General features: G+C 41.7%; 1 protein-coding gene across 11 annotated transcripts in view; it reads left to right on the plus strand.

The window, feature by feature from the left end:
* The window catches only part of DLG2 (discs large MAGUK scaffold protein 2), a 949,517-nt gene that overhangs the window by 693,807 nt on the left and 231,407 nt on the right, over positions 1 to 24,303 (plus strand). The window lies entirely within an intron of this gene.

A 24,303-nucleotide genomic window follows, 5' to 3' on the forward strand; every position in this document is an offset into this window, starting at 1 on the left:
TTAATGCAAAGTGATGTGCTATATAGTCAATTTTGGCAAGTCCTTCTAAGTGTAAATCGTCCCCAGGCCCCAGGGTGTCATGCCCAGCTTCAGGGGCTAAGGAAGTATAATTCCTGTATGAGTAAGCATGATTAACCTGGGGAGGATTGGGGTGTTTCTTTTTCAGGAAGGCTTGGGCTGTCCCACACAGACGTTGTTATCGTTTGACATATGATTTTGGAAAACTCTACCTTCCTTGGAGTTTTCATTAATTGTCACTTAAGTGCCTCCCGAAACTTATGCCTAGTAAGTCACCTTTCCTTTTCTGGCTTTGGATTTGAATGGAAGTTACCCAGCATTAGACTTTGTATTTAGAGACATTCTCAGAATAACTTGTTAATACTACCCTTTATAGCATTGAGTGAATAAGACTAGGGCAAAACATCAGGAGAATTCAAGCCTTCTAACTTTGCCTGCTAAACAGTTGATGCACAAGAAAGATATGCTTATACACCCCTCTCCTGGGTGGAACTGTTTCTAACCTAGCATTGTCTAGAATAATTTATTAAGAGATCTTCACAGTACAGTAACCTGGAAGCTACCTACCTAGAAGTTACGATTATCCTTACATTGTAGAAGGAAAGAACCAAAACCAGGGCAACAGTGTTCTACTGACCTTAACTTACATCTGGGCAAAGTAACTGTGTGGTACTACTTTGCCACCACCGATATACACGCTCTGAAGTTCCCGTTCAGTTCAGTTTTAAAGTGGAGGAACCAGATGTGTTCCCAGAGACTGAATCTCTTTCGTGGAGGAGGAGAGTCTGTGATTCAGGCTTAAGCCAAGGGCGTTGCCATTCTGACACAGGCCATTACGGAAAGTAAGGTAGGCATGGTTCCTTGCCCCAGAGCTGTCAGATGCGTCCAGGGATTTGTGCTGAGTTTCTCATGATTCAGTCAAACCAGGCCAACGGAAATGCTGCACTGGGTATTACCAGTTGTACCTTCAGCAGAGCAAGGATCCAAAACATTTCAGGATCATGTGAGAAATACTGGAATACGAGGTATGTAGAAGGTGCTGTGGGAATAGCAGGGTGGTCATGAACCCAGTCTGAGGAGTTCAGGATTCCCAGTGGCAGCAGTGTCTGAAGGTGTGTTAGAAGAATGAACAGAGTCAATGGACAAAAAGGAAGAAAGCGCTATCTGTGCAAAGCCACCAGTTCTCCAGGAAGAAGACAGTGAGAAGACAGGCTATCAATCAGGAGAGCAAGTTTGTGGAAGGAGTAATGTGCTTCACTGAGAACATGGGCTTTATGCTGTAGTTGATGAGGTGTCAGCAAAAGATTTTAATGGAGGAGAGACAACATCGGTTGACCATTTTAGAAAGAGATTTCTGACTGCTGGTGTGGCTAATGCATTGAGAGAAGGTAAGATTAGAGGGAGGGAACCAATTTAGAGAGAGCCTCATTCATGGCAATGACAGTGGTGACAAAGAGGGACTACATACAGACTAGAGAGACAGTTTGGATGTAGAATTGATGGGATTGATTAATACCTCATTAGATGTGGAATCAAGGCTTGAGGCTGAAGTTTCTAACTTAGATCACTGGGAGGACTATGATGGCAAGGGATAAAGGCTATATGCCCTCTGAAATCCATGATTTTGTCTGAAATCTTCTCAAAACTATAGTATGAGTTCCACTGTATAATAGTTCTGTTGCATCTGACATTTGTACCAAATTTTTAACTTTCCAGAGCACTTCCTCTTGTTTGATCTCATTAAATATGCATTTTGACAGATGAGAAAACCAAGTGTAAGTGATTTGACTGAAAGCATCATCCAGTTGGATTTGGCTGAGGTGGGACTAGAATCAAGTCTCCAGACCCCCTAGTCTTAAGCTTTAAATCAGATCCCAAATCTGATAGTCTTGCATTCTGGGCCCCTCACCCTTTTTTCTATTTTGCATAGAAGATACTAGAATTGGAAAGACTTTTGAATAGAACAGGAAGCTGGAAGCTTTGGAAAAGCCACAAAGAAATCTTGGGAGCTTTTGGGGAGGGTGAGGCAGCCAGCAGATGGGCAAAGGGAAGCAAATGACAATGAGCATTCCAGGCCTTCCTGATGTCAAAGTTTGGCATCACTCATAGTACAAAGGCATCCTGTTGTACTAGTATCCCTATAAACCTCATTTCTGCAAACCATATGAGCCCTGGGAGGTGGGGAATGGAAGGTGGGAGGGACCAGCTGGTAATGGCTGTGAATGACAATGACAGTGGTCTCTACTCAGGATGGTCCCTGGGTCCCTGAAGTCTGTTCAGAGGGTCCAGTGTGGCTTACTAATCAGCATTACACTCAAAATTTGTCCCCAGGCAGTCTCAACCAGGGAATAAGTACGTTGGGTGAGATTTTCTATGCAGAGGCTCTAAAATAAACCCGTTCAGTTTGAAAGTGGAATCTCAACCTCAGTGAGCAGAGGAAATGGAGAGCCTTGGTCCGTGCGAACCAGAATTTCTCTATTAGAAATAATAATTTTGTGATGGTGGGAGAGTCGTTTTGCAATTATCTCCCGTCCATGTTGGTGATTGGGAAGATGCAAAACACCTGTCTTAGACAAGGTAGACATTTGTGGGCAGGAAGAGAGTTTTCATCTGTAGGGGTCTTACTGTCTGTTTCTAGGAGCCAAAAGGGGCAATGTTTCAGGATGCCTGGAGAGAGAAAGAAAGAGAGGATTCTTGATGAAAACTCCTCAATGCACTGTGTTTTTAGGCGGATGTGGTCTCCCACAGGATGTGCAACAACTGACTTGCCTCAGTGATAGACCCCCACTTGTGGGTGACTGCCTTGGAAATGGTGGTCAAATAATGGTGCTTAATAGAGACAAGTTCTGTGATTGAACAGCCCCCATCCTTCTGGGGATTTCATTGATTATCTGTCTCCCTGCCCAGATTCCTAGCTCCAGCCTCAGGGGCTCATCTGATTTCAGCCTGCTCCCTTGCATCTAGAACTATGATGGACAGTCAATATTAATTGTTTACAAATGAGCAAAGTACTGCTTTTAAGGAAAAAAATTTTTACTTTTTCCCTAATGTTTTTGTGTGGGGAGGGAGAGAAATTTATACAGAAAAATACCCTTTTACACCCATAGGTGTGGTTTAAACAGACCTTGTTTCATTTTATGACCCAACCTAAAACCTCTGAGACTCCCACAGCTTTCAAGCCCATCAAGGCAGCCATTCCATCAAGACCAGTTAGAAGTGTCAGTGATAATCCCATTTTATCCCTGAAAACCACTTTGAACATTTAAAAAATCTCCAAGCAATTGAGACAATTCAGCCCCTCAGTTCTGTTTTCCTAGTGATGATTTGTTTCTGATGAACATGTTTTCAACTGATTTTTAAAATAAAACATTTACACTGAAATGACTCCCTGTCTTAGGTGAGCTTGATTGATTCCTATTAGAGTTTTAAAAAAAAAATCATAGTATTTTCTAGCCTGTGCACTTTAAGTTTAATAAATGAAATAACAGGGAGAAAGAGTAGGTGGTTACCATGGTGACCATAACATCTGATTTGAGTAGCAACAGAGAGGGCAGGGAAACAGTGCCATATTCAACTGAATTGTAATGATGATCAGTAGTTGAGAGAGGAAATTTAAATGTCTGGGCTCCACTTAGCAACTGATCGATCAATCAACACATGAATAGCAGTATCTACACCTTAGCTTCACTTGCATATACCGTACAGATCAAAACAGAAAGAAAATTGCAGTCTACATGAAAATTAAGAATCCTTAAGCTTATTTGGAAAATGCTTTTAGGTAAGAATAAAAATCATCCTAATTTCCAAATTTTAGCTATTCATCCTCGGAATATCAAGATAAGTTTAACCTACAAGGTCTTGATGTTGACAGTAGGGGATTTCCAAGTTTAATAGAAATGAAAACAGGGGTTGATTTCTCAGACTTGGGGAACATAGTTTCTCGACTTGGTGTTGCCACCCAAAAGGTGAAATTAAAAGTTCTACATCCCTAAACAACTATCCCTTTTTGAATACTCTTCCTGCCTAAAGGCTGATGTAAGCAGGCATTTCCTGGCCTGGGGGGAATCCGCAGATTCCAGCCTGCCAGCTGAAGAATTAACTCTACAGTGTGAATAACTTTGTTTACTCTCTTCTACATTTTAAAAGAAGATACTGGACTAACACTTCAGTGTTGGAATTTCAAACACCCGGGGCTAAACTGGAGGGTGGGATGGGATTTGGGCGTAAGAAGTCTTCCTGGATCCTTTCAGCAGACTCCCCAGGCAGGCGTCCACGTCCACCACCTTTCCAGTGCTAAGGCGCTTTTAGCTGAGAAGAGAAAGAGAGAGAGGTGAGTGAAACAGTCAGCCTCTGGAAAGTGATTTGTTCCTGCTTTTAAAAGGGTGGAATGGAGAAAGTAATCCCGTCTCTTAAACTGGCCCTTTTGTGTTGCAAAGCATCTCAAACTAGCTCTGCCACTAGCCTGAGAAGGTGGCCCCACCTGCTTCACTCCTCGGAGGCTTTGGCCCCAACTCAAGAGCACTGGGAGTGGGTGCTGGCAGGCGGAGTTGATGCACCGTAGACTCAACCAGGAAGAGGGGAGCAGAGCTGAATTTGGGAAGCAGCTGCCTGCTATGCTGAAAACCTCTGGAAACCGGCTAAGGAGCTGTGGTGAGAATCATGCTGCTTTTCTCAGACCCATTTCTCTTGACAGACCAGTGGGGAATTGTGGCCAAGAAAATGGAAAGAGGATGGCAGAGTCCCCTCCCCTTCCCTCCCTAGAACCGTAATGCCTGCCTTTTCTTAGTGCCCACAGCTTGCAGGCATCTTCTTAAGGCTGCTCTGTTTTCTTGTCTGTTGCTGTCTATGCTCTGGGGGGATAAGAATCGGTGGATTTTTCTCTTCCGCCGCCTCAGTTCCGCCCTCAAGCCACACTCCAAGAGTTTGATTCACCACTGGCCTCTTCATAATAAACCTGCCTCATGTGAGCTGCTGGACTGTTGATACTGTATATCACAGAAGAGATTTAAGAATGTGAAATTCTTGCCGCTGACTTAAATGGGTTCCAGAAATGCCTGGATCCACATTGATTTCAGATCAGATATTTGATGTATGCAGGTTCTGTTCAAATAGCCAGAGCCTGCTGAGGGACAGGATAGTTCTATGCAGGGAGGCAGGTTTATGGGTCTGAAAGAACCGATAGACTGAGGGATTGATTCCCACTCTCACCAATTATAAGCTATGTAACCTTGGGAAACCACTGAACTTTGTGCCTTCAGTTTTCCCATTTGTAACATAGAAATTATTTCACTTACCTCGTAAGGTTGTTTACAAATTAGTAGTTGTGTATGGAAAGCTGGACTCTATAAAGTCCTCTAGGGGACGGGGACCATGATTACCTTATTTGGGGGCATATGATTAATTATCCAGAAAAGGTCATTTATTAACAGTCTTAGCTTAGTAGTTAAGAATGTCAGCTCAGATCATTCTACCTGATTTCAGATCGCAGCTCCCTCATGGTTAGCTTATGTTAGCTGAATAACATAAGCCTGTTTCCACGTTATAAAATGGTAATACTAACAGCAACTATTTCATGGATCTGGGAGGATTTAAAGAGGCAACGCTTCCTATATAAGGCCCTCAGCATTGTTCCTAGCACACAGTACTCAGTAAGTGTTGGCTGTTGTTATTGTGAGGCAGAAATCTGACTGTGGAGCTAGACGGTTGGCCTCTCCAGACTAAATTCACCCCATTTTAAAAATTTTAACTGCAGAGGTTGGACGAGATGAATCCCAAGGAGCCGTCCATCTCTTCCCAGCTGTGTTCCTGGGTGCGTCCACGTGCCTATCACATAGCCCTAATCTTCCTTGGTAGCAGCCATAAGTTGAAAGTTCAAACATTTTATGATGGACAAAACAACCCAACATAATATACATTGTGGACTTAAAAATCATAGCCACTGCCTAAAACCAGATGTGTCATTTCATATACTCCCGTGACTTGATTTCCTGAAGAGCATATTTTCGCAGCCCCAGATGCTACTTTGCCTGTCCATAGCTTTGGAGATCTGCATCCAAACACTTTGTACTGGTTTTAAGAAACTTTATTCACACAAGTTGGCTGAGAGTGGCACTTGGTAGCATTTTCAGTTTCTAGATTATTTTGAGAAGGAACCTTAACCTGTATCTCTGTATTCTGATGTCTGTTAATATGTGTCTGACATTACCAGTTGAACTGTTGGCAGCCAGTTTAAAAACCAGCCCAGAGTCACTCCTCACTGGGCCTGTGGGGCAGGAAGTAGACTTGCTGGGCTGGGGGATTTGCATTCTCCTCAGACTGGGAGCACCCCCTCCCAGTCTATTTTATTTTTGCTATTTTATTCTCTCCATAGCCAAGCCCCTACTAATTAGCTTCCCACAATTCCTCTCTAAATCCCTTATGGGTATTCTGAGCTAACCTAACACCCCCATTAAACAGAACAATTGATCACAGATTTATAGAATTAATTTGTTTGAGGTAAGACCACCAAGAGGGCAGGGACTGTGTTTTTTCGTTTGTTTCTTTTTATTCCTGTCTATTATGTTATGGTTTTTTTTTTTTAACATCTTTATTAGAGTATAATTGCTTTACAATGGTGTGTTTGTTTCTGCTTTATAACAAAGTGAATCAGTTATACATATACATATATCCCCATATCTCTTCCCTCTTGCATCTCCCTCCCTCCCACCCTGCCTATCCCACCCCTCTAGGTGGTCACAAAGCACGGAGCTGATCTCCCTGTGCTATGCTGCTGCTTCCCACTAGCTATCTATTTTATGTTTGGTAGTGTATATATGTTCATGCCACTCTCTCACTTTGTCACAGCTTACCCTTCCCCCTCCCCGTATCCTCAAGTCCATTCTCTAGTAGGTCTGTGTCTTTATTCCCATCTTGCCCCTAGGTTCTTCAAGACCATTTTTTTTTTTTTTTTAAGATTCCATATATATGTGTTAGCATATGGTATTTGTTTTTCTCTTTCTGACTTACTTCAGTCTGTATGACAGACTCTAGGTCCGTCCACCTCACTACAAATAACTCAATTTAGTTTCTTTTTATGGCTGAGTGATATTCCATTGTATATATGTGCCACATTTTCTTTATCCATTCATCTGTCAATGGACACTTAGGTTGCTTCCATGTCCTGGCTATTGTAAATAGAGCTGCAATGAACACTGTGGTACGTGACGCTTTTTGAATTATGGTTTTCTCAGGGTATATGCCCAGTAGTGGGATTGCTGGGTCGTATGGTAGCTCTATGTTTAGTTTTTTAAGGAAACTCCATACTGTTCTCCATAGTGGCTGTATCAATTTACATTCCCACCAACAGTGCAAGAGGGTTCCCTTTTCTCCACACCCTCTCCAGCATTTATTGTTTGTAGATTTTTTGATGATGGACATTCTGACCGGTGTGAGATGATATCTCATTGTAGTATTGATTTGCATTTCTCTAATGATTAATGATGTTGAGCATTCTTTCATGTGTTTCTTGGCAATCTGTATATGTTCTTTGGAGAAATGTCTATTTAGGTCTTCTGCCCATTTTTGGATTGGGTTGTTTGGTTTTTTGATATTGAGCTGCATGAACTGCTAATAAATTTTGGAGATTAATCCCCTGTCAGTTGCTTCATTTGCAAATATTTTCTCCCATTCTGAGGGTTGTCTTTTCGTCTTGTTTATGGTTTCCTTTGCTGTGCAAAACCTTTTAAGTTTCATTAGGTCCCATTTGTTTATTTTTGTTTTTATTTCCATTTCTCTAGGAGGTAGGTCAAAATGGATCTTGCTGTGATTTATGTCATAGAGTGTTCTGCCTATGTTTTCCTCCAAGAGTTTTATAGTGTCTGGACTTACATTTAGGTCTTTAATCCATTTTGAGTTTATTTTTGTGTATGGTGTTAGGGAGTGTCCTAATTTCATTCTTTTACACGTAGCTGTCCAGTTTTCCCAGCACCACTTATTGAAGAGGCTGTCTTTTCTGCACTGTATATTCTTGCCTCCTTTATCAAAGATAAGGTGACCATATGTGCGTGGGTTTATCTCTGGGCTTTCTATCCTGTTCCATTGATTGATATTTCTGTTTTTGTGCCAGTACCATACTGTCTTGATTATTGTAGCTTTGTAGTATAGTCTGAAGTCATGGAGCCTGATTCCTCCAGCTCCGTTTTTCTTTCTCAAGATTGCTTTGGCTATTCGGGGTCTTTTGTGTTTTCATACAAATTGTGAAATTTTTTGTTCTATTTCTGTGAAAAGTGCCAGTGGTAGATGGATAGGGATTGCATTGAATCTGTAGATTGCTTTGGGTAGTATAGTCATTTTCACAATATTGATTCTTCCAATCCAAGAACATAGTATATCTCTCCACCTATTTGTATCATCCTTAATTTCTTTCATTAGTGTCTTATAATTTTCTGCATACAGGTCTTTTATCTCCTTAGGTAGGTTTATTCCTACATATTTTATTCTTTTTGTTGCAATGGTAAATGGGAGTGTTTTCTTAATTTCACTTTCAGATTTTTCATCATTAGTGTATAGGAATGCAAGAGATTTCTGTGCATTCATTTTGTATCAAGCTACTTTACCAGAATCATTGATTAGCTCTAGCAGTTTTCTGGTAGCATCTTTAGGATTCTCTATGTATAGTATCATGTCATCTGCAAACAGTGACAGCTTTACTTCTTTTCCGATTTGGATTCCTTTTATTTCTTTTTCTTCTCTGATCGCTGTGGCTAAAAATTCCAAAACTATGTTGAATAATAGTGGTGAGAGTGGGCAACCTTGTCTTGTTCCTGATCTTAGTGGAAATGGTTTCAGTTTTTCACCACTGAGGATGATGTTGACTGTGGGTTTGTCATATATAGCCTTTATTATGTTGAGGAAAGTTCCCTCTATGCCTACTTTCTGGAGGATTTTTATCATAAATGGGTGTTGAATTTTGTCAAAAGCTTTCTCTGCATCTATTGAGATGATCATATGGTTTTTCTTCTTCAATTTGTTAATACGGTGTATCACATTGATTGATTTGCGTATATTGAAGAATCCTTGCATTCCTGGGATAAACCCCACTTGATCATGGTGTATGATCCCTTTAATGTGCTGTTGGATTCTGTTTGCTAGTATTTTGTTGAGGATTTTTGCATCTATGTTCATCAGTGATATTGGCCTGTAGTTTTCTTTCTTTGTGACATCTTTGTCTGGTTTTGGTATCCGGGTGATGGTGGCCTCGTAGAATGAGTTGGGGTGTGTTCCTCCCTCTGGTATATTTTGGAAGAGTTTGAGAAGGATAGGTGTTAGCTCTTCTCTAAATGTTTGATAGAATTCATCTGTGAAGCCATCTGGTCCTGGGCTTTTGTTTGTTGGAAGATTTTTAATCACAGTCTCAATTTCAGTGCTTGTGATTGGTCTGTTCATATTTTCTATTTCTTCCTGGTTCATTCTCAGAAGGTTGTGCATTTCTAAGAATTTGTCCATTTCTTCCAGGTTGTCCATTTTATTGGCATAGAGTTGCTTGTAGTAATCTCTCATGATGCTTTGTATTTCTGCAGTGTCAGTTGTTACTGCTCCTTTTTCATTTCTAATTCTATTGATTTGAGTCTTCTCCCTTTTTTTCTTGATGAGTCTGGCTAATGGTTTATCAAATTTGTTATCTTCTCAAAGAACCATCTTTTAGCTTTATTGATCTTTGCTATTGTTTCCTTCATTTCTTTTTCATTGATTTCTGATCTGATCTTTATGATTCCTTCTGCTAACTTTGGGGTATTTTTGTTCTTCTTTCTCTAATTGCTTTAGTTGTAAGGTTAGGTTGTTTATTTGACATGTTTCTTGTTTCTTAAGGTAGGACTGTATTGCTATAAACTTCCCTCTTAGAACTGCTTTTGCTGAATCCCATAGGTTTTGGGTCGTCGTGTTTTCATTGTCCTTTGTTTCTAGGTATTTTTTGATTTCCTCTTTGATTTCTTCAGTGATCTCTTGGTTATTAAGTAGTATATTGTTTAGCCTCCATGTGTTTTTATTTTTTACAGATTTTTTCCCATAACTGATATCTAGTCTCATAGCGTTTTGGTTGGAAAAGATACTTGATACGATTTCAATTTTCTTAAATTTACCAAGGCTTATTTTGTGACCCAAGATATGATCTATCCTGGAGAATGTTCCACGAGCACTTGAGAAGAATGTGTATTCTGTTGTTTTTGGATGGAATGTCCTATAAATATCAATTATGTCCATCTTGCTTAATGTATCATTTAAAGCTTGTGTTTCCTTATTTATTTTCCTTTTGGATGATCTGTCCATTGGTGAAAGTGGGGTGTTAAAGTCCCCTACTATGATTGTGTTACTGTCGATTTCCCCTTTTATGGCTGTTAGTATTTGCCTTAGGTATTGAGGTGCTCCTATGTTGGGTGCATAAATATTTACAATTGTTATATCTTCTTCTTGGATTGATCCCTTGATCATTATGTAGTGTCCTTGTAATAGTCTTTCTTTTAAAGTCTATTTTGTCTTATATGAGAATTGCTACTCCAGCTTTCTTTTGATTTCCATTTGCATGGAATAACTTTTTCCATCCCCTCACTTTCAGTCTGTATGTGTCCCTAGATCTGAAGTGGGTCTCTTGTAGACAGCATATATATGGGTCTTGTTTTTGTATCCATTCAGCCAGTCTATGTCTTTTGGTTGGAGCATTTAATCCATTTACATTCAAGGTAATTATCAATATGTATGTTCCTATTACCATTTTCTTAATTGTTTTGGGTTTGTTATTGTAGGTCTTTTCCTTGTCTTGTGTTTCCTGCCTAGAGAAGTTCCTTTCGCATTTGTTGTAAAGCTGGTTTGGTGGTGCTGAATTCTCTTAGCTTTTGCTTGTCTGTAAAGGTTTTAATTTCTCTGTCAAATCTTAATGAGATCCTTGCTGGTAGAGTAATCTTGGTTGTAGGTTTTTCTCCTTCATCACTTTAAATATGTCCTGCCACTCCCTTCTGGCTTGCAGAGTTTCTGCTGAAAGATCAGCTGTTAACCTTATGGGGCTTCCCGTGTATGTTATTTGTTGTTTTTCCCTTGCTGCTTTTAGTATTTTTTCTTTGTATTTAATTTTTGATAGTTTGATTAATGTGTGTCTTGGGGTGTTTCTCCTTGGATTTATCCTGTATGGGACTCTCTGTGCTTCCTGGACTTGACTAACTATTTCCTTTCCCATATTAAGGAATTTTTCAACTATAATCTCTTCAAATATTTTCTCAGTCCCTTTCTTTTTCTCTTCTTCTCTGGGACCCCAATAATTCGAATGTTGGTGTGTTTAATGTTGTCCCAGAGGTCTCTGAGACTGTCCTCAATTCTTTTCATTCTTTTTTCTTTATTCTGCTCTGCAGTAGTTATTTCCACTATTTTATCTTCCAGGTCACTTATCCGTTCTTCTGCCTCAGTTATTCTGCTATTGATTCCTTCTAGAAAATTTTTAATTTCATTTCTTGTGTTGTTCATCATTGTTTGTTTGCTCTTTAGTTCTTCTAGGTCCTTGTTAACTGTTTCTTATATTTTCTCCATCCTATTTCCAAGATTTTGGATCATCTTTACTATCATTATTCTGAATTCTTTTTCAGGTAGACTGCCTATTTTGTCTTCATTTGTTAGGTCTGGTGGGTTTTTGCTTTGCTCCTTCATCTGCTGTGTGTTTTTCTGTCTTCTCATTTTGCTTAACTTACTGTGTTTGCGGTCTCCTTTTCACGGGCTGCAGGTTCATAGTTCCCGTTGTTTTTGGTGTCTGTCCCCAGTGGCTATGGTTGGTTCATTGGGTTGTGTAGGCTTCCTGGTGGAGGGGACTAGTGCCTGTGTTCTGGTGGGTGAGGCTGGATCTTGTCTTTTTTGTGGGCAGGTCTGTGTCTGGTGGTGTGTTTTGGGGTGTCTGTGGCCTTATTATGATTTTAGGCAGCCTCTCTGCTAATGGGTGAGGTTATGTTACTGTCTTGCTAGTTGTTTGGCATAGGGTGTCCAGCACTGTAGCTTGCTGGTCATCAAGTGGAGCTGGGTCTTGGCGTTGAGATGGCGATCTCTGGGAGATTTTCGCCCTTTGATATTACGTGGAGCTGGGAGGTCTCTTGTGGACCAGTGTCCTGAACTTGGCTCTCCCACCTCAGAGGCACAGTCCTGACGCCTGGCTGGAGCACCAAGAGCCTGTCATCCACACGGCTCAGCATAAAAGGGAGGGAAAGAAAGAAAGAAAGAAAGAAAGAAAGAAAGAAAGAAAGAAGAAGATAAAATAAAATAAAGTAAAATAAAATAAAGTTATTAAAATAAAAAAGAATTTTTAAAAAAGAATTTTTAAAAAGTAATAAGAAAGAAAGTAGAGAGCAGCCAAACCTAAAATCAAATCCATCAATGATAACAAGTGCTGAAAACTATACTAAAAAAAGAAAAAAATAACGGACAGACAGAACCCTAGGACAAATGGTAAAAGCAAAGCTGTACAGAGAAAATCACACACAGAAGCATACAGATACACACTCACAAAAAGAGAAAAAAGGAAAAAATATATATATATATCGTTGCGCCCACAGTCCACCTCCTCAATTTGGGATGATTCGTTGTGTATTCAGGTATTCCACAGATGCAGGTACATCAAGTTGATTGTGGAGCTTTAATCCGGTGCTCCTGAGGCTGCTGGGAGAAATTTCCCTTTCTCTTCTTTGTTCGCACAGCTCCCGGGGTTCAGCTTTGGATTTGGCCCCGCCTCTGCGTGTAGGTCGCCTGAGGGCATCTGTTCTTCGCTCAGACAGGATGGGGTTAAAGGAGCAGCTGATTCAGGGGCTCTGGCTCACTCAGGCCGGGGGGAGGGAGGGGTACGGATGCGGGGGGGGGGGGGGGTGGCCTGCGGCGGCAGAGGCCGGCATGACGTTGCACCAGCCCGACGCGCGCCGTGCGTTCTCCCGGGGAAGTTGTCCCTGGATCACGGGACCCTGGCAGTGGCGGACTGCACAGGCTCCTGGGAGGGGCGGTGTGGATAGTGACCTGTGCTTGCTCACAGGCTCCTTGGTGGCTGCAGCAGCAGCCTTAGCGTTTCATGCCTGTCTCTGGGGTCCGCGCTGATAGCCGTGGCTCGCGCCCGTCTCTGGAGCTCGTTTAGGCGGCGCTCTGAATCCCCTCTCCTCGCGCACCAGGAAACAATGGTCTCTTGTCTCTTCGGCAGTTCCAGACTTTTTTCCCGGACTCGGTCCCCGCTAGCTGTGGCGCACTAGCCCCCTTCAGGCTGTGTTCACGCCGCCAACCTCAGTCCTTTCCCTGCGATCTGACCAAAGTCGGAGCCTCAGCTCCCAGCCCCCGCCCCCCCCGGCGGGTGAGCAGACAAGCCTCTTGGGCTGGTGAGTGCTGGTTGGCACTGAGCCTCTGTGGGAATCTCTCCACTTTGCCCTCCGCACCCCTGTTGCTGCGCTCTCCTCCGTGGCTCGGAAGCTTCCCCCCCACCCACCCCCCCTGTTTCCACCAGTGAAGGGGCTTCCTAGTGTGTGGAAACCTTTCCTCCTTCACAGCTCCCTCCCACTGGTGCAGGTCCCGTCCCTATTCTTTTGTCTCTGTTTTTCCTTTTTCCTTTTGCCCTACCCAGGTACGTGGGGAGTTTCTTGCCTTTTGGGAGGTCTGAGGTCTTCTGTCAGCGTTCAGTAGGCCTTCTGTAGGAGTTGTTCCACATGTAGATGTATTTCTGATGTATTTGTGGGGAGGAAGGTGATCTCCACGTCTTACTCTTCCACCATCTTGAAGGTCCTCAGGGACTGTTTTTTCTGATGCCTGGCACTTAATACAAGCAGTCCTTGCTTTTGCATCATAGGGATTGGTCATAAAGATGACATCTGAATAATCAGTGGGGAAAACATACCATTGTCTAAGATTGAGCTTTCCTATGCCTTAGTGAATTGTCGCACTCCTTTCTAGGTTCGGATCACCTTCCAACCTTTTATCCCTTTCAATGTTATGAAATATTTCAGAGTTCTTTTAATGTGCACCTTTTTTGCCAGTGTTATTTCCTCTGGGACATCTTCATCCTTTTCATCCCAACCCCTTTGTTCATTTATGTTCCTAAGTTTGCCTTTAGTAAGTTCCCCTGGCTGCATATCTGGTCTTTCTCAAAGGGTGACAGTGTCAGCATTCCCACGATCAGTTATGTCTTCTAAAATTCCACTGTTCCATTTGAATTTCACTTACAGCATTGTCACTTTTTGTTTCTATGCTGCACTTTCATCGTCGTTGGCAAATTCCTTCTTTGGATTATCCATTTCTGTAAAATGGCATGTGGGCTTACCACTAGGAGATGAGGAGGCAAAACAACTACATGCTTTGCTGTCTGTGTGTGAACTGAACAACAGGTCTGCAGTGACCCATTCCCAGCAGACTTTGAAAGAAGTGACGTGATGAGTTGCTGATCATGATGTGCATCTGTTACTATGTAGTGATTTGTGGAAGAAAGAGCTAGTAGCAAGTTTATGATTTACTCACTCACTCACAGTTAATATATTGTGGTAACCGAAATTTGAATCGTGTTGTCAGGGAACTGGTGTTCCTTAATTAAACCGTAGCAGTGGAAATTCATGCATGTTGGAACCACACAAATAAAAAACTGCCCACAGTTAGTTGCTCAATCATAAATATCTGTTGAATGAATGAACTCATGCATTCACACTGATCTCAGTTTTGCAGTCTCAGTGTCCTTATAGCCTTGCCCATAACTATTCCCCTTCTCTTCCTTCCTGGACATAACAAAATATCCAAAATAGTAGGTAAAAGCATGTCTACTGAAAGCTGGCTTTGAACAAGTCACTGAACTCTGAGTCTCATGTGCTAAAGGCCCAGCTACTCCTTTCTTAGCAAAATTCTCCCTGAGTGTCCAGCTTCACTTCTAAAAGTAACTAATATGCTCAATAGATTTATACACCAAATGCAGAAAGGACTCTCAGGCTCCCAGTGTAGTTTGTTTTCTCCCCTGAGAGAACAGGATCAGCACTTGGCAGAGGTAGCCTCTTGAACGCTGCCTCCACTAAGGATGTTCAGACCCAGTGGGCAGCAGGAGAGAGGGTCCTTATATTGACAGAATTTCCCTGACCTGATTCTCTAAAAAAATCCAGTAATTCAAAAAAAAAAAAAGTAGAGAAGGTCTAAGGGAGAGACTCAAAGATAATCCTAAATTTTACTTAGCCTTTGGTCTCAAGGAGTTTACATTCCAAAATGGGCTACGAATCCTGGAAACACGTAAGCAGTAAGAGTGGTGTTTACCAGACGGGTTTGATCTGATCTGGGTTCAGGGTTGGATCTGTCACTTCCTAGCTCGGTAAGCTTTCCCAAGTTACTTGGGCTCTCAGAATCTCATTTCTCCATCTGTAGAATCTAAGAATTATCTCCTAGGGGTTTGAATCTAAGAATTCTCTCCTAGGGTTTTGGAGAGTCTTGAACAGGATAAGGAATGCAATGTATTTAGCGTAGTATCTTCTGTAGATTAAGTGCTTGGGAAACTGAAACGATTTTAGTTACTGAGACATAATTCAGATGGATGTCATTCTTTTCACTATGATTGTCTTGTCCCCAGTGTGCAGAGTTCTGGTTGCAGAGTCAGAGTGTACCATACAGGTGAAACTTATGGAAGTGACCCAGCCTGATCATGGGGGACCAAGGCTAAGATCTTTGTTTTCTCCTGCATCATTATTGATGGTCACTGGGTAAACTGAGAATCTATATTCTATTCTGCCTTTGTGGAGTCAGCCCCCTAAATTCTTTTGGAACCCCTCGTTTGGGTGTGTTCAGAGGCATTTTCGAAGCTTTCAAGAGCGAGACACTCAAGTCACATAGTGGTAGAGCCTCGCCTGCTCCTCTGCTGACAGCGCCGCCTTCCCTAGAATGATCAGCTTGGTGCAGGGGCATCCCCATCCAGTTACCATGGGTGCCCACGGCCAGGCACACACTCATGGAGACTTTTTGAGAAAGGCACTGAGTAAAAGTCACTGTTGTGTCTGACTGCTGAGCCGTGGTTCTCAGTCCTGGCTGTGTGGGGCACTTAATAAGTGGAGATCTGCCCAGGGATTGATTCTGTAGGTCTGGAGTGGAGCTGAGGCACCTACATTATAAAAGTGGTTCCCAGGTGAGGTGCAGGCAGAGCTGAGAACTGCTGCTCTAGCATCTGTAGGTGCCAGAGACTAAGAACAAAACCAGCCCTGGCTGCAGGTGTCTGGATGTGAATGTGACCTTCACTTGCCCAGAGACTGGCCTGGCCCGGGAGGCACAAGCTGGCCTTGCAATGTGTTAGAACCTGGTTGCTGCTGATTATTCTTACCCCGGGGCAACGTTTCCTCGTATTGTCCCCTCAGAGGGTAGTTCCATTCATCTTGACTGAACTTGTTGTAGCAGCTGCCTAATTGGTCTCCTTGATTCCATCTCCCTCTCTTAACCTATCAATCCACTCTCCACTCTGCCAACAAAGTCATCTTGCTAAACCTAGAATTCCATTGTCACTCCCCTCCTCTTCTAGCCACAAAGAACTGTTCCTTGTTTCCAGCATGGGATGTGTCTTTTTTTTTTTTTTTTAATTTTTAAAAATTTATTTATTTTATTTATTTATTTTTATTTATTTATTTTTGGCTGCGTTGGGTCTTCATTGCTGTGTGCGGGCTTTTCTCTAGTTGAGGCGAGCAGGAGCTACTCTTCATTGCAGTGTGCGGGCTTCTCACCATGGTGGTTTCTCTTGTTGCAGAGCATGGGCTCTAGGTGCGCAGGCTTCAGTAGGTGTGGCACGCGGGCTCAGTAGTTGTGGCACACGGGCTTAGTTGCTCCGCGGCATGTGGGATCTTCCTGGACCAGGGCTCGAACCCATATCCCCTGCATTGGCAGGTGGATTCTTAACCACTGTGCCACCAGGGAAGTCCCTATCCAGCACGGGATGTTTCTTAATGCCTTCATGCATGTTGTTTCCCTGCCAAAACACTCTGCCTCCCAATTAATAGTAATAGTATTACTTTTATAAATAACAAAATATTTCTTTATTTGAAAATTTAATCTTTGTTAGATCCAGTGCTATGTATTTTACATATGTCTGAAAAACTCTTACTGACTTTAGAAGCCCAGTTCTAGACCTGCTCTGAGAAGTCTTCTCTACCCCCAATTGCCCAACAGCAAAAGTGTGTGCTTCCTTTGGGCCCCAAGAGCACCATCAAAGAATTCAGCTTACTGCATTGTAACTTGCTGTTTATGATCTATCTTTCCTCCCAAGGGCATGTGCTACATTTGTCTTTGTAATTGCTTGAGCAGAATGGGCCACCAACAGTCACGGGCCACCAGGGGGAGTGGAGAGCAGGCTTGAGGGCAAATCATCTTCAATCCTAAGGAAACACCTAGATGCAGATGGTTTGCCTGACAGTGGATCTTTAGCCCTAATAGTGTCATCGCTTGTAAGTCACTTCGGCACAGAAAAGCGGTATCCCAGAGGTCTGCCTTTATGCACAGAAGTGTGACTGATGTAGCACTTAGCTCCCAAGACAATCCAAGCCACAGTCGGCAAGGCTGCTCAGCTGACCAGACCTCCCACCATAAAACATCATTGGGTTCACTTTATTACCCAAGAAGGGCTGGATTGCATTGCATCATCTATTTGGAGGGAATTTTACCATTGAACCAATGAAAGGCAGCCAAATGGAGCTGTGCATTTTTTTGGCCCTGTGTTTTTACAGGCAGACACTGTAATCAGCTGTCATGATAGCTATAATCAATTAGCTTATGGGCTGTTTTTCTCCATCTGGACTAATTGAATGGTTGCTTTTGTTTTTATTTTTGTTTTTCTTCTCTACTCATTCCCGACTGTTACCATTGAACCCTGTGACTAAGCCCCTACAATACCTTCAGCTGCTCCTCTCTCTCTAGCAGCCTCCTTTAAGGTGTGGCAGTAACCCATTAATCTCCAGAGAGATTTGCATCTATCTGCATTAATATCTAGGAGTTACGTATTTGAAAAATATACTTAAGTAGGTCCTCTATTGTTAAAGTGAAAAGCCAAAAATCAGGAAATACTTGTTTCTTTTGAAACTAAGGTTTTTCTTTGATAAAGACAGAGTTGCTTACCTGACAGGAAGCCTAAGAACACAGTTAGCAGAGAACTCTTAAGAGTTGGACAAACATTTCAGCAAACATTGTTTGCATGTCTGCACAAGTCTAGAACCTAAGCTAGGGACAAAAAGAAAAGTAACACCTAGCGTCTGCCTGCAAGGAGCTTAAAGTTTAGAAGAAGAAAGATTTATAAAACAAACAAACAAAAACAAACAAACAAACAAAAATCCAAACACAGTAAAGCATTAAAGATGGTATGAGAGGGACTTCCCTGGTGGCACAGTGGTTAAGAATCCACCTGCCAATGCAGGGGACACGGGTTTGATTCCTGGTCCAGGAAGATTCCCACATGCCACGTAACAACTAAGCCCGTGAGCCACAACTACAGAGCCTGCACTCTAGAGCCCGTGAGCAACAACTACTGAGCCCACATGCCTCAACAACTGAAGCCGGCGCGCCTAGAGCCCGTGCTCTGCAACAAGAGAAGCCACCGCAGTGAGAAGCCTGCCCACCACAATGAAGAGTAGCCCCTGCTCGCCCCAACCAGAGAAAGCCCGTGCGCAGTAACAAAGACCCAACGCAGCCAAAAAAGTAAATAAATAAAGTAAATAAAATAAATTTTTTAAAAAATTATAAAAAAAAAAGATGGTATGAGAGAAGTCTGTATGATGGCAAAAGGGAAGAAGTGGAATTAGAGAAAGAAAATATCCCTTTTTCTAAACCTTCTGTTATGTGCTCAAAAGAAAGTTATCCCTGACCTTTCTGTCTTCTGGTTTCCATCTGCAAAATGGGTATAATCCATGCCATAACCTAATTCTTTTTGGAATGCATTTTGAAGAGAAATTGAAAGGGTTTTGAAAGTTTGTATACCCTTAGGGATAGGTATTATACAGATTCCATGTTAAAATCATAGTACATTTAAAGCAATGCTCATTGAACTATTAATTAATTTTTGTCACCTGCTCTATACAAAGCTTACTGAGGGACCTTGAAGTTCTTACAGGAATGAAAAATTGAGTAACTAGAATTAATTCCACTGGTTAGGTAGGGAAAGCCCGGAGGTGAGGGTAAGAGACCCGGCCAAGGAGCCCAGAACTTGCTGCCGGGGCTATTGACTCTTTGAGGTCGCTTTTAATGACCCTGCTCTCTTCACTTCCTTGTCTGTGGCTTGGGGCTCTGACTAGATTTGTTGATGTGTAGTTTTCTTCAACAGGGAATTAAAATTTAACAAAAGCAAAAAACCAAAACAAATAACAACAACCAAAAACTGTACTTTGAGCACAGAAAAATAGGACTTTTTTCATGGAGTTTTAAAATGTATTCAGCAGATGTTTTTTCAGTGCTTGCTATGTGCCATGTATGGCACTAAGCATTGGAGGACAAATCAAAGATGTTCTCCATCCTCGTGGAGCTTAGAATCTAATTACGGGGCAATTGCAATGCAATGTAAGCAATGCTATGGGGGTCTTATAGGCTGCCCAGGGAGGAACCTTTAATGCACCTTCACAAGAGGATCAGAGAAGCCTCCATGCAGAAAAAAATATCAAAGCCAGGATGTGAAATTCTGAGAAATTAGCCCTGAAGAGTGGAAAGGAGGAAGAACAGGAAGTAGAAAAGTAGGACAGCAAGAAGGAGCTCTTGTCCTTGGAAGTGAAAGCAGTTCAGTAGGTTGGAGTTTAGACCAGTGTCTGGTGGAGCCTGGATGGCTAAGGAGGGCTCAAATCATACAAGGATCTTTATGCCCGACTGGAGTTTGATCTTTGGTCTGAAGGCAGTGGGGCCAGTTAAATGGTTTTAAGTAGGAAAGTGACAAGATCAATATTGCCATTAGGAAAAAATCTCTTATCTCTACTGTGAAAAGAATGGATAGGAGGGAGGACAATCATTAAGAAGACAGAGGTGAGGATCCTTAGTCTAAGGGGTAGAAAGGTCACGTGTAGGTCTCACTGGCTGCTTTCACTACCTTCCTCTGTGTGGAATACTGTAAGGATTACACTCCTGGTTCTTCCCAGGCTTTTTGAATACAAAGACTCCCTTTGTGGTTTTTAGAATTTGTTGATAGAGGTAATACTTACTGATACAATGATACATGGAATTAAACTTGATGTATATTTAATTAGTCACAGTGTAACCTATGTACATTTAACATGTAGAAGGACATATATGTAGGAGACATTGTTGATTCAGTCTAGGGAATATTTGGTGCCTGGTAGATTTGAGGATTCTTTGCCAAAACATCTAGGATTCCCAAGAGAGTTTTTGATTCTCAAACTTGGACCCGGAGGCAAGGAGGCTTTAGAACTGTAGTTATCAGTAGTCTGTTAACTAATCCTTTTCAAAGGGTTGATAGCTATTATTTGTTGAGCTTACTGTATGCAGTAGCTTTACAGGTACTAGCTCATTTTACAGATGAGGAAACAGATGTTAGAGAAGTCAGTAACATGGTTTGGCTTCAGTGCCTCCTAGGGGTTAAGTGGATTCAATGTTTGAATTTCAGTTCTACCACTTACCATCAATGTAATTTTGGGCAAATTACTCAATCTCTAGTAGTATCAGTTTCTTTTTCTGTGAAATGGGTATAATATCTACCACATGGAGTTAGAACATTATTATAGTAGATAATGGATATTAAAAACCTAAATAACTTCCAATAAATCATTTTCCCATTGTACCATCTTCTCCTCTTATTCCTTCTTTATCTTTTCTCCCCATTTCCTCGGCATCTACTTACATTTTAGTCCCTTCTCTTCTTTCTCAATTTTCCTTCTTAATCTTCACATTTTATTAAACTACTTTTTTTTTAAGTGTATATACAGTTAACTTTTGTGTTTCCTGTTCTTAATTTAAACAGCAACTATCTATGTTTTGTTAAATTGCTCAAGAACCAACTTGCTCTGTATATGTGATCCTTCATAGAAAAACATTCTCACTTGTACATCATTGACCTAATAGTATATTTTCAGGTCCACTCTGGCAACATTACTTACTCCACATTCTTTTGATATGCTAGAGATGAATCATCCACGCACTGCCCTACTTAAAAAACATCTGGGCTTCCCTGGTGGCGCAGTGGTTGAGAATCTGCCTGCTAATGCGGGGGACACGGGTTCGAGCCCTGGTCTGGGAGGATCCCACATGCCGCGGAGCAACTGGGCCCGTGAGCCACAACTACTGAGCCTGCGCGTCTGGAGCCTGTGCTCCGCAACAAGAGAGGCCGCGATAACGAGAGGCCCGCGCACCGCGATGAAGAGTGGCCCCCGCTTGCCGCAACTAGAGAAAGCCCTAGCACAGAAACGAAGACCCAACATAGCAATCAACCAATCAATAAATAAATCTTTAAAAAAAAAAAAAAAGACATCTGTGTTCCTAGCCAATGCTCTCTTCATCTTCACACATTCTCATGTGCTCTGGCAAATCCTCTGTGCCCCTGTCAGAAAACAGTGATGTCAGGTCTCTTGGGATATAGCCAACAGTTGATGAAGCAGGTGCAGAATCACAGAAGGTGCAATTGCCATGTGCAGTAGTGTAGAGTTCTCCAATGTGTTTCTTGGAATTTATCCATCTCTTATTTTTAAAGTATATTTACCATTGCATACTAAAACCTACAAGAAAAGCCTAATGAATAAAACTGGAATAACTTATCTTCTGAAAATTCATTCCTTATGTTGAGTTACCAAATAGCCACACCCTTTGGCCTAGTTTTAAGGCCCTCCATGATCTGGTTTCTCTCATTTCATTCTTTCTTCCTGTTTCTCTTGTGGGGACATGACCCCTACATTTAAATATTTTCTACAGCCTTCTCCTTTCTCATGCCAGTTTCCAAGTGCTCATGTGCTTGCTGTTTCTCTCCTCTGGAAATCCTTCTTTTCTGCAAACCTCACCCATTCTTCAAGTATCAGTTCAAGTCCTACTTTTTCTGAACATTCTGAGTGATCTTCTGAATTCATCGAGTGAGGTAGTGTGATTTACAGGGAAAGTTTGGGGATCTAGAGCCGGAGTCCCAGGTTCAAATCCTGCCCTAGAGATGCGATCTTTTTACCTTCTTTGGACCATATCTCTATCTGTAAGAAGATAGGGGAGATAAAGGTTGTTAAAAGGATTAAAGTAGAAAAACCATGTGAAAGCATTGTGAAACTAGTATGATAATCTTGCCTAGTATATTCAATTATTGTTTCCTTTTTATGTGGTAATTTAGTTTGCAATTAAACATTTAGTAAACCCTAAATTCTTAAAAGTAAGAATGTGCACGTTTTTAATATCAGGGCTTCTGAAATATTAATGTGCATATGAATCACCAGGGGATCATTTCAAAATGCAGATTCCTACTCTGTAGCTCTGGGATGGGGCTTGAGTTTTCTGTTTCTAACAAGCTCCCAGGTGATTTGCCGCTACTGCTTGCCCATGGACCATACTTTCATTAGCAAGGCTCCCTGTAAACCCAAGTACAAAGGCGGCAATGGAAACACCCCATGCTCATAGTTTGCCCTCTCTGCCTGAAGTTGAGACATGGTATTTGTCCAGTGACCTTCTTCTCATTGTCCAGTTGTGTTTTTCTGCCTTCACAACTGCAAAAGCTGGCTAGCTCGGTACTTAACTTGGTCACACACTGATATTAGTCAGCCTGGGGTGTTAAACATAATTACTTCAGAAGAAATAGAAAATTCATCAGGAAACTTTCAGGGCTCCCACAGGGTGAACTTGATCTATACTGAGGTGCCTGCTACATGATGACAGTGAAGTGACTCATTTGATGTCAGGTCACAGACAGTGTCATCTCGTTACCTGGGAAGACCTCCTTCTGAAGCAAATGATGCAACAGGGCTATCTAAATGAGAAGGAACACTGGGAGGCTGGTTATCTGACTAGCCCTCAGCAGTGCAGAGCCTCTACCAACCAGAGTGGTCACAGCAACTATAGACCCTGTCCTTTAGACAGTTTATCAGTGACTTCATTTTGACCTTTGGTGAGTTGTCATCTTTATCTAGTTCTCCATGTGTGCACAAGACAAAAAGGAATGTGTATCTGATTTTGAATTGCATACTTCGATTGCATAGTTCAGTAAAGGAGAGTTGGTGTGGGAGGTGACTGTTGAGGCCACGGTTTTACAGTCAGGCCAGCTCACGCTCTAGTTGTGTGGGACCTTAGGCATGTTACCTAATCTAAACTTTGGATTTGTCAAAAAGAGCTGTTAGAATAAGTGAGATAGTCCACGTTAAATGTTTAACACAGCTCCTGGCATGCAGTTAGGGCTCTATACATATCAGTTATATTTATTATATTATCGATGACAGTTATTGGCGTACTTATGTTATTATATCACTTTATTAGTATAATATTACATTTTAGGGTTTTTTTTATTGTGGTGAAAACACATAACATTAATTTAGCACCTTAGCTATTTTTTAAATGTACGGTTCAGTAATGTTAAGTATACTTACATTGTTGTGCAACAGATTTCTAGAACTTTTTCGTCTTTAACATAGAAATTCATATACTCACTAAAAACAAATTCTCCCACCCTCCTCCTGCCAGCCCTTTACATTTTAGTTCCATTTCTGTAGCATATTGATATGAAACCACTCCGCATGCCCTCGGCTTCCTGTCACTACTGGGAAAACACACAGGATTTGAAGTCAGAAAATTTAGATACAAGACTAAGCCCTGAATTATACTAACTATATGAACGTCCTTGTACCAGCTTCAGGCTTTGATTATATCATCCATATCTGCAAATAGGCCCATATTATATGAACTATATATTATTGTTAATTAGTCTCTGATTACCCCCTTCTTCCAATATTCCTCCTCTATGTTCCTAAAAATTGTTCATCTTAGCACTTTGCATGTCACAATGAAGTGTATCGTCCCCCTGAGTAGATGGAAAGCACCTTGTGGGCTGGGGTTAGGTGTTAATTCAAACCTGATTTCTCGTGTGTTAAACAGAACAGTGTATTCACTTTGTATTCCTCTCTCATTTGCTTCCATGTGCTCCCAGGGGCCCCATTTTCATCATGTTACATTTCCCTTTGGTTAACACCCTTCTCCAAAACCCTTGGCAAAATGCCTACCCACAACAGTGACTGGTAAGAGGGAACAGATCAGTCCAGTGGAGTATGGACAGCATCAGGGTAAAGTTAGAAAGAGTTTGAAAAAAGAAAGCCTAGCCTGATTTCTAGGCTGTATCTCTCCTTTTAATGACTACCT

Source organism: Eschrichtius robustus, chromosome 11 (genome assembly GCF_028021215.1).
Source record: "Eschrichtius robustus isolate mEscRob2 chromosome 11, mEscRob2.pri, whole genome shotgun sequence".
Taxonomy (NCBI): Eukaryota; Metazoa; Chordata; class Mammalia; order Artiodactyla; family Eschrichtiidae; genus Eschrichtius; species Eschrichtius robustus.